The sequence below is a fragment of the Phoenix dactylifera genome, unplaced genomic scaffold, assembly GCF_009389715.1.
Source record: "Phoenix dactylifera cultivar Barhee BC4 unplaced genomic scaffold, palm_55x_up_171113_PBpolish2nd_filt_p 000336F, whole genome shotgun sequence".
Taxonomy (NCBI): domain Eukaryota; kingdom Viridiplantae; phylum Streptophyta; class Magnoliopsida; order Arecales; family Arecaceae; genus Phoenix; species Phoenix dactylifera.
Window position 1 is genome coordinate 51,980 of NW_024067798.1, and position 8,220 is coordinate 60,199.

Genomic DNA, 8,220 nt, shown 5'->3' on the forward strand with positions numbered 1-8,220 from the left:
ATGGTTAATAGCCACACACTCTAAATTACCTTGTACACGTGATCTTGAAATGGTCTTTGAATAGATTTAATTCATTTTTATTTATTTTATTTTTTGTTGAAATATTTATTTTCAAATTATTGGTTGTATGTGGAAGGCATATCATCAGAGTATCACTTCTAGAATGGGTACATGTTTAACTTCGTTCGTGTTATGATGAACCTCTCTGCCTAATGTGCGCGCGCGCTGACGCGTGAAGGTGCCGACCAGACGGAAGAACGAAGACATTGTAGGGGCATATAGATCTCACGATCATAACATCCTTGGGATTTTATTCCTTCACTCTTCCCACAGGTGATATCTCAGGGATAGATGACACCAGGCGTTCAAACAAGCATACATGATGGTAGGCATTTATATTTTGCTTGTTCTTCCCTCCAACACATCGTTGATGATATGGCCCAAAATGAATCAGCCAATCAAGAGGCGATGCATGGGATAACAGAGATTCAGTCTTGTTCAGATTCAAATTCATGGGCTCATGCATATAAGCAAGATCTGGATAGTTTTTCATTAAGCCAGATACTCTAGAGCTCGAATCTAGTGGGACAACAACTCTTCGTCTATAAAAGAAGGTTCAGGTATCAGGTGTGCAGACACATCAAGCACTCTCTATTTATTGCTTTTATAATCTTCTTGCTTCTGTTGTTACCCAAAGCTCTTTCTGATTTAACATCAGAGGGCCCTCGGTTGTAGTAGCTTCAGCGACCTTTGAGCTTTCCGCTCTTTTCCATGTGCGGAGTAGTCGATGTGCCGCGGATGGTCACCTTCCCGAAGCTTGATTAGCTAGGAGCCTTTCGACCACCAGATTGGGCTTATAGTGAGACAGAACGGCCTGTCTGTGGGAAAGGAAGAACAAGACCAGAAAAAGGAAGCCCAGGAGGACCAACCAGACCGGTAGCAACAGGTAAAACAGGCAGAAAAAACGACCTGGAGTCCCTCGAATCTTATCGCCTGTATCCTTAGTTTGTGGTTGCAGTATCTTCCGAGCATAACCTGCTGGTCCAACCGGTACAAACTTTAACAACAATGGTGTGGAACCTGTTGCCGATGGACAACGACCATTAAAACCGTCCACAGGCCTAGCTTGATTAGCTTGATTATTTAATGAGTCAGATTCAAGTTTAGACCTCTGAACCATTTATTCTACTTGACACATTTATAAATTGGGTCAAATCATGAGCCGACCCACTTAACTTGTTTAAGACTTGTTTAACCCATCTAAATCCAACTTAGCCAGTTTCTATCTTGTTTAATACAACCTGTTTAATTTATTATATCTATTTAAATACATTTCACCCATTAAAAGCCTACTTAACCTATTTAACTATTAAACTTAATTTATCCCATTTAATAAATGAGTTATGTAAATTGGGTTGGGTTATCTATTTAATAAATATGTTAGCTTCGAATATAGAATTTTGATATGTTCAATAAATAGTTTAGAATTGGATTGATAAATCTTTAAGTCTCACCTATATTCAACCCAATATGTATCCAATCTGATCTGACCTAATTGCTACTCATAAGACCAAGTAAGCATTTCAGAAATAATCAAATATTATGAAATTTATTAATCATTTTTATTTTCCTTTTTCTGAAGAGAGATGACACAGACGGGGATGGGGAGGAGGTGGAACTTGGAGATGATGGCGATAGCTTCCTCTCTTTTCTTCTTCTTTTTTTTTAATGGCAGCTAGGGTTTCTTCCTTGCGGTGGAAGGAAGGGAATGATGAAGATTGCTAATTGGTGTTTAATTGGGTTCAATAGGGTGTGGCCGAATGGGGATTGTGCTAGAAAGATTGTGGGCAGATGGGATTTGGTTGGGACCCAAATTGGAATTGGGTTTTGGCATGATGACTTGGTGGCGTGAAAGGGGTTTAAGAATCCTAATGGAACTAGGACTCTAGGAGGTATGTGGCGTGATAAGTAAAAAATAATTATAGAATTGGGTGAAAGATTCTCACTCTCCTCAAATCCAAGGGTTGGCGGGAAGAAGGAGAAAGAGTCTGGCCTTCACCAACTTCTACCAATGCTTGGCGTCACACTAAGGGAAGAAGCGTCTCATTTCTTACAAGAAAAACTCTCAAATAATTTCTAACTCAATTCAATCTTATTCTCTGAATTTTATTCTTCAACCTCTCTTTTATATAGAGTAAGAGGTTGAAAAAATTAAAACTCTTACAACCAGAATTTTAGGACTCCAACTAAACATGGACTCTTTCTAACATTTGACTAATTCAACTACAAATTAAATGAGACTCCTACTCGATTAGGATTCTTCATGGCGCATAGAAATAGAGTCCAAATCAGTTAGGACACTTCCCAAACGGCACATGAACTCATCACACAAGACTCCAAATAAACTTAAACTTCCAAGTTGTGCACGCCCATAAGGGCTTCACGCATGCCACAAAAAAAAGTCTTCACGTACACCCTTAATTTCATCCTAAATTCAGGCCCTTTTGGAATAAGTCAACAAGCCAACAAACAATCAAAGACTCTTCCTAACTTTGGATTGAAAATTCTAGACTTAATGTAACATTGGACACACCCAATGTTGGACCCAAATCCTTAACTCAAGTCTCCTAATAAATTAGGAGTCTTCAATGCCACATGGACTCAATGTAATTTGGCGTTGAAACCCTTGGACCTAATGTAGTTTGGCGCTAAAACTTTTGGAACCAATATGTTTTGGTCTTGAAACTCTTGGACCCAATGTAATTCGATACATGACCATGGAGATGACTCAATCTCCACGCACACCTTATGCTTGGGCTCATGCTCCTGCATCAATTCTCCTTGCTGAGAAGAACTCGACTCCGTTGAGTTGGGACTGACTTGAAGAATCCTAGCCCAAGTGAACTTGGGCTGCTGCCACTTTGCTGGACATGTGGTTGCGCAGGGATCCGCCATCTGGTGCATGTATGGGTGCAGTCTGGTGCACGTCGGGAGAGTCTTGGTGGAACTGGGACTTTAGGTTGGTGAGTCGACGGGCCACCAACTGGATGGGCATGCACAGATACGGGTCTGATGCGCATGGGACTCGGGTTCAGTGTGCACGGGATGCGAGTTTGGGCGAACGCCAAGAGGCCATGCTACATGCGACTGCTGCGCTTGGTTGCAGCCTTGCGCGCTGGTGCTGGGCGTGGCACCACACGTGGATCGGCTGGGTGCTGCTTGTGCTCCTCACGACTTCTACTAACAATCAATTATCCTCCTTGAAATCGGATGGCATCACCTCTGAATTTTCAAAACCGACTTCTTTCACAACTGATGCGTACATGACATGCATGACTCCAACTTAATGCTGATCTCCTCGAGTCTCCTCAAATAAAACCCTTTGGATTACTACATTTTGAGGCTTCAAATCAGCAATCCGAAGTGGTCGGTATGGCTTGGGATGAGATTCCGGGTTCAGCTCCATCTTGTTTAGCAAATCATAGGAGACAATGTTCATTCAACTCCTATTGTCGATGATGAGGTTCATTAACTTGTTGTTGTATTCGACATGGGTGTGAAAGATGTTGGTGTGCAACCAATCCACCGCGTCGACTTCTTCCTTGTGGCCTTTCTCCTCTTCTTCGATCTCAGTGGGTTTAGGAGGAACAGCAAATGTCTTCGCAATCTCATCTTCTTCACACGCCAACACAAAGCGCTGGTCTCTGGTGGGGCAAACAATAGCAAAGTTCTCTTAGCCACCGCACTTGTAGTAATCATTTTGGCATCCTTTTTGCAGCATAGGACCTTTTCTTTTTCATTGGCCCTTGCTGCTCCTCGCTTTGGATATGTACCCCTATTTGCAGAAATTTCAAATCTCGTAAAAGAAGGATTACCTCGAGAGAAAGGGACGTCATTGTTGTTGCGTTCTAGAGAGCGTCGCCCAACTTGTGGATTGACAGCGCGAAGCTTTTGTATTTGTGCTTTTATAGCAGCAATTTGATTGGCGAGTTTAGCCAGCATCTCTTCTTCTTGTTGTTGATTGGCATAGTAGGGACAGCCGCTTCTCGACCTCATGAAGGTAGAGTGCCCAAGTTGATGATCGGCATTGTAGAGACGGTTGTTTCTCGTACTCATGATGGTAGAGTATCCAAACTGATGATCAACATTATAGGGATGACCGCTTTTCATACTCACGATGGTAGAGTATCCAAGTTGATGTCGATAGGCATTGTAGGGATGGCCGCTTCTCGTACTCATGGTGATGCAGGAATTGATCGGTTATTTCAATTTCAAAAATAAACCACGCAATAGCACGTATCCCGTAGGATAGTGATTACGGGTGTCGGTCCACAGGGATTGGAGACAAGTTATTTTTTCCTAATTGAATAGTTACTTCAAAGGGTATAAGCTAGAGTAAATGATAAAAACTAAGAATTAATATAGATGTAATAGTATGAATTATCTATGGAGGGAGGTGTTTAGGGCTAGAATCCACCGATAGATTTATATTCGTGACGCTTTCAATGATTGAGTTGTATTTAAGACTTGATTGCTTCCGACTACAAGCCAAAGCAATCATAAAAGAAAATTATAACTAATTCCCAGCATGAATCATTTAAGTCTAGCACAAACCATCTACTCTAACGATAAGCATGACCTGTCTAACCTAGCATGATGCATCTGATCATTAAATCATTAAACATGAAATCGATGTCACATGAATATCTCCTCCAAACCACAAGTGTTGGATTCGATGAAATAGATCAATCTATGTAAAATATTTTATGCAAGATAAATGATTCACATAAATTGGATAAATCATAAAGATCAATTGATAAATTCTTCATCATGCAACACTCTTACAATACAAACTCAAATCAATAAAAATGAAACGAATACTCCTCTATGGCTTCATCAAACCCCTAAACCGAGGTTTAGCTGCTCATGATGCTCGGCGACTTTGATCGGCTTGCTGAAATGCTCCACGCCATCCGTCTCAAGTCCTTCCTTTTTTTTTTTCTTTCTCTAACTCATCCGCTCACAGCATCCCTCTTTTTTTTTATTCTTCTCGGCACCATAACAAAGCATGCTCTGTTCCTTGGTTCTTCTCACCGTCCTCCCTCCCCCCTTCTCTTTGCCGATGGCTTCTTCATATAGACCCTCTCACCGGTGATGGATCCCCTGGGAGTACGCTGGTGAGGATGCGAATCCCGGATGCTCATCCGATGGGAGCTGGCTGCGGGATTAATGTGGAGTTAAAGAAGAAGGATTTGCCAATTCCATGGGATCGCGGACGGTTGGAATGGCTCAAATTCGGCAGAGGGAGACGGCTAGATGCTTGATTTCATGGGATGCTGGAAGCGTTGATCATGGAGGAGTGATTTCCGGCTGCTGGGAGGTGGAACGGGCGGTGGATGGCACGCGGTTGATGCGCTGGGAGGATCGCTCCGAATGGCCGCTGTGCGGAGGCGGAGATGCAGGCGGATGAAGAGGCGGAGGATCTGGTCGCCGGCTGCACCGCGTGGAGGATTGGAGCGTCGGCTGTGACGCGTGGCTGGAACGGGCAGGGGGCGCTCTGTGAGGCGGGATCACGGGAAGGATAGATAACGGGAGGAAGGAGATAAACAGTGAAACATTTTTAATAATTTTTTTATTTATTATTATATTATTTCTCACTGTTCATATGAACAGTGTTTTTACGGGACACTGTTCATATGAACAGTGAATAAGTGATTCTCCCCAAAATTATTTTTATTTATTTTATTATATTCATTATTTTCCCTTTTTTTTGTTTTAAATTTATAAATTTTATATGAAGGCAGGTAAGGAATTGGTTGGGAATTGACTTTGGGTTTGAGGTGGGTCATGATGGTTGACTTGTCCTTGAGCCCATTGTTATTTAAATTTAATTCTTGCTAAGCTGCTTCAGATCGAACTCGACCAGACAAGACTAAAAACAGGACCGTGACCTAATAAAAAGGGTTAATCAAACCTCTACCCCATACAAAATTAATTATAACTTTCGATCGAATCAGTACCAAAATCCATTTAATTATAACCTTAGCTTGACTACAATTCTATTAGGTTACCAAACCGGGTCAACACAATCTCCTCCTTATATGTTTTCCTGTAATTTTCATGAAAGATTGCAATCAAGAGAGAGACAAGTTCAAAATCTGGTTTAAGAAAAGAATTATTTACCTCTTACCATAATTTAAATTTAATTCAATGTTTATTCAATTTCATGGTAAAATATGTATTTATCAGTTTAAAAACATTGATAAGTGTTATGGAAATATAACTAAATTATAAATTATTAAGCACTTATTAGGAACTTCGCTCTGATACCACTTGACGCAGATGGAAAATCAGAGGAGGTGGAACTTGAAGATGATGGCGGTAGCTTCCTCTCTTTTCTTCTCTTTTTTTAATGGTGGCTAAGGTTTCTTCCTTGTAGTGGAAGAAAGGAGATGATGAAGATGGCCTTTTGGTGTTCAATGGGGTGTGGCCAAATGGGGATTGTACTTGAAAGATTGTGGGTGGATGGGATTTGGTTGGGACCCAAATTGGCATTGGGTTTGGGCATGATGACTTGGTGGTATGAAAGGGGCTTAAGAATCCTAACGAAACTAGGACTCTAGGAGGTATGTGGCATGATAAGAGAAAGATAACTATGGAATTGAGTGAAAGAGTCTCATGCTAACTTAAATCTAAGAGTTGGTGTGAAGAAGGAGTCTCACCTTCACCAACTTCTACCAATGCTTGGCACAGGGGCGGCCCAATACATTTGGAGACCTAAGGCGGATTCATTGAATGAGGCATTTTTTTAAATAATAATTTTATTTAATAAATATAAAATATTTTAAAAAAAGATATGAAAATAGATAGCTATCAAGCACATTATTTCAAGGAAGATACATGAATGCAACAAAGACGGATAAAAAGTCTTTTTAGTTTAATATAATTTTTGAATGGAGGTATGGAAAAGTAATTATGCTAAGGAATAGCCCATAAAACTAATTAAATATCTGAGATAATGCTTGGCAGTAATGTTTACCATGTCAAGCAAGAGCAAAATAGGAAAAGGTTATGCTATGGCACTTCATGGTCAAGGTGAAGGAAAGAATTTGTCCAGAAAGGGACCTCTCTATAAGAGAAAGTAGGGTATTATGGGAAATTCACTCCATCTAATTAATAAAAGTCCCATCCCACCATCTCCCCTTCAAGCGAGTACCCAAGCAGCAACTGCAACCTCACAGCACGGCAGCCATTCAATCTCCAACCTCCCTCCTTTTCTCTCTCTACCAACCAAGAGGGAAGAAGAAACTAAGAGGAGAAAATTAAAAGAATCTCCACCCTCCAAGAAGTCCATCTCCAATCCCCCTATCTTTCTTCCTGATGGCCCAGCTGGATCAGGAGTAATGTGAGGGAAGGAAAACCAAGACCAAGACCAAAACCAAAAAAGAGAAGGGATGAAAGATACGAGTGGCTTCAGACGTGTATCAAGCCAACCAAATCCCTCCTCTCTCTTTCTCTCCACCCAAAACAAAACTACTGTCCCCAACTTTCCAAATTGCCCCTCTGCAGGCCGAAACTCTCTCCACGTCCCTTTCATCAAGGGGGACGACCCGTAGCCAGCTCCTGTTTCCATTTTATATGGGGCATTTGCTTCCTTTTGGTCATTGGCTCGGGGCCTTTGCTTCCTTGGTCATTGGCCCGAGGCCTTAGGCGACTGCTCGGGCCGACCCTGGCTTGGCATCACACTAAGGGAAGAAGCATCTCACTTCTTACAAGAAAAACTCTCAAATAATTTCTAACTCAATTCAATCTTATTCTCTGAATTTTATTCTTCAAAATTTTCTTTATACAGAGTAAGAGGTTGAAAAAATTAGAACTCTTACAATCAGAATTTTAGGGCTCCAACTAAATATGGACTCTTACAAATATTTGACTAATTCAATCACAAATTAAATGAAACTCCTACTCGGCTAGGACTCTTCATGGCACATGGAACTAGAGTCTAAATTAGCTAGGACTCTCCCTAAATGACAATGGACTCATCACACAAGACTTCAAATAAACTTGGACTTCTTAGTTATGCATGCCCATAAGGGCTTCACCCGTGCCACAAAAAAAAGTTTTCATGTACACCCTTAATTCCATTCTAAATTTAGACCTTTTTGGAACAAGTCAATAAGCCAACAAATAATCAAAGACTCTTCCTAACTTTGGACTGAA

At 41.1% G+C, this 8,220-nt stretch overlaps 1 long non-coding RNA gene across 1 annotated transcript; it reads left to right on the forward strand.

The window, feature by feature from the left end:
- Nucleotides 1-49: 49 nt before the first annotated feature.
- On the forward strand, nt 50-1,329 carry LOC120105658. Its single transcript, XR_005508002.1, has 3 exons — nt 50-385; nt 455-627; nt 719-1,329. It is a non-coding gene; the product is annotated as an uncharacterized LOC120105658 (long non-coding RNA).
- The last annotated feature ends 6,891 nt before the right edge of the window (nt 1,330-8,220 follow it).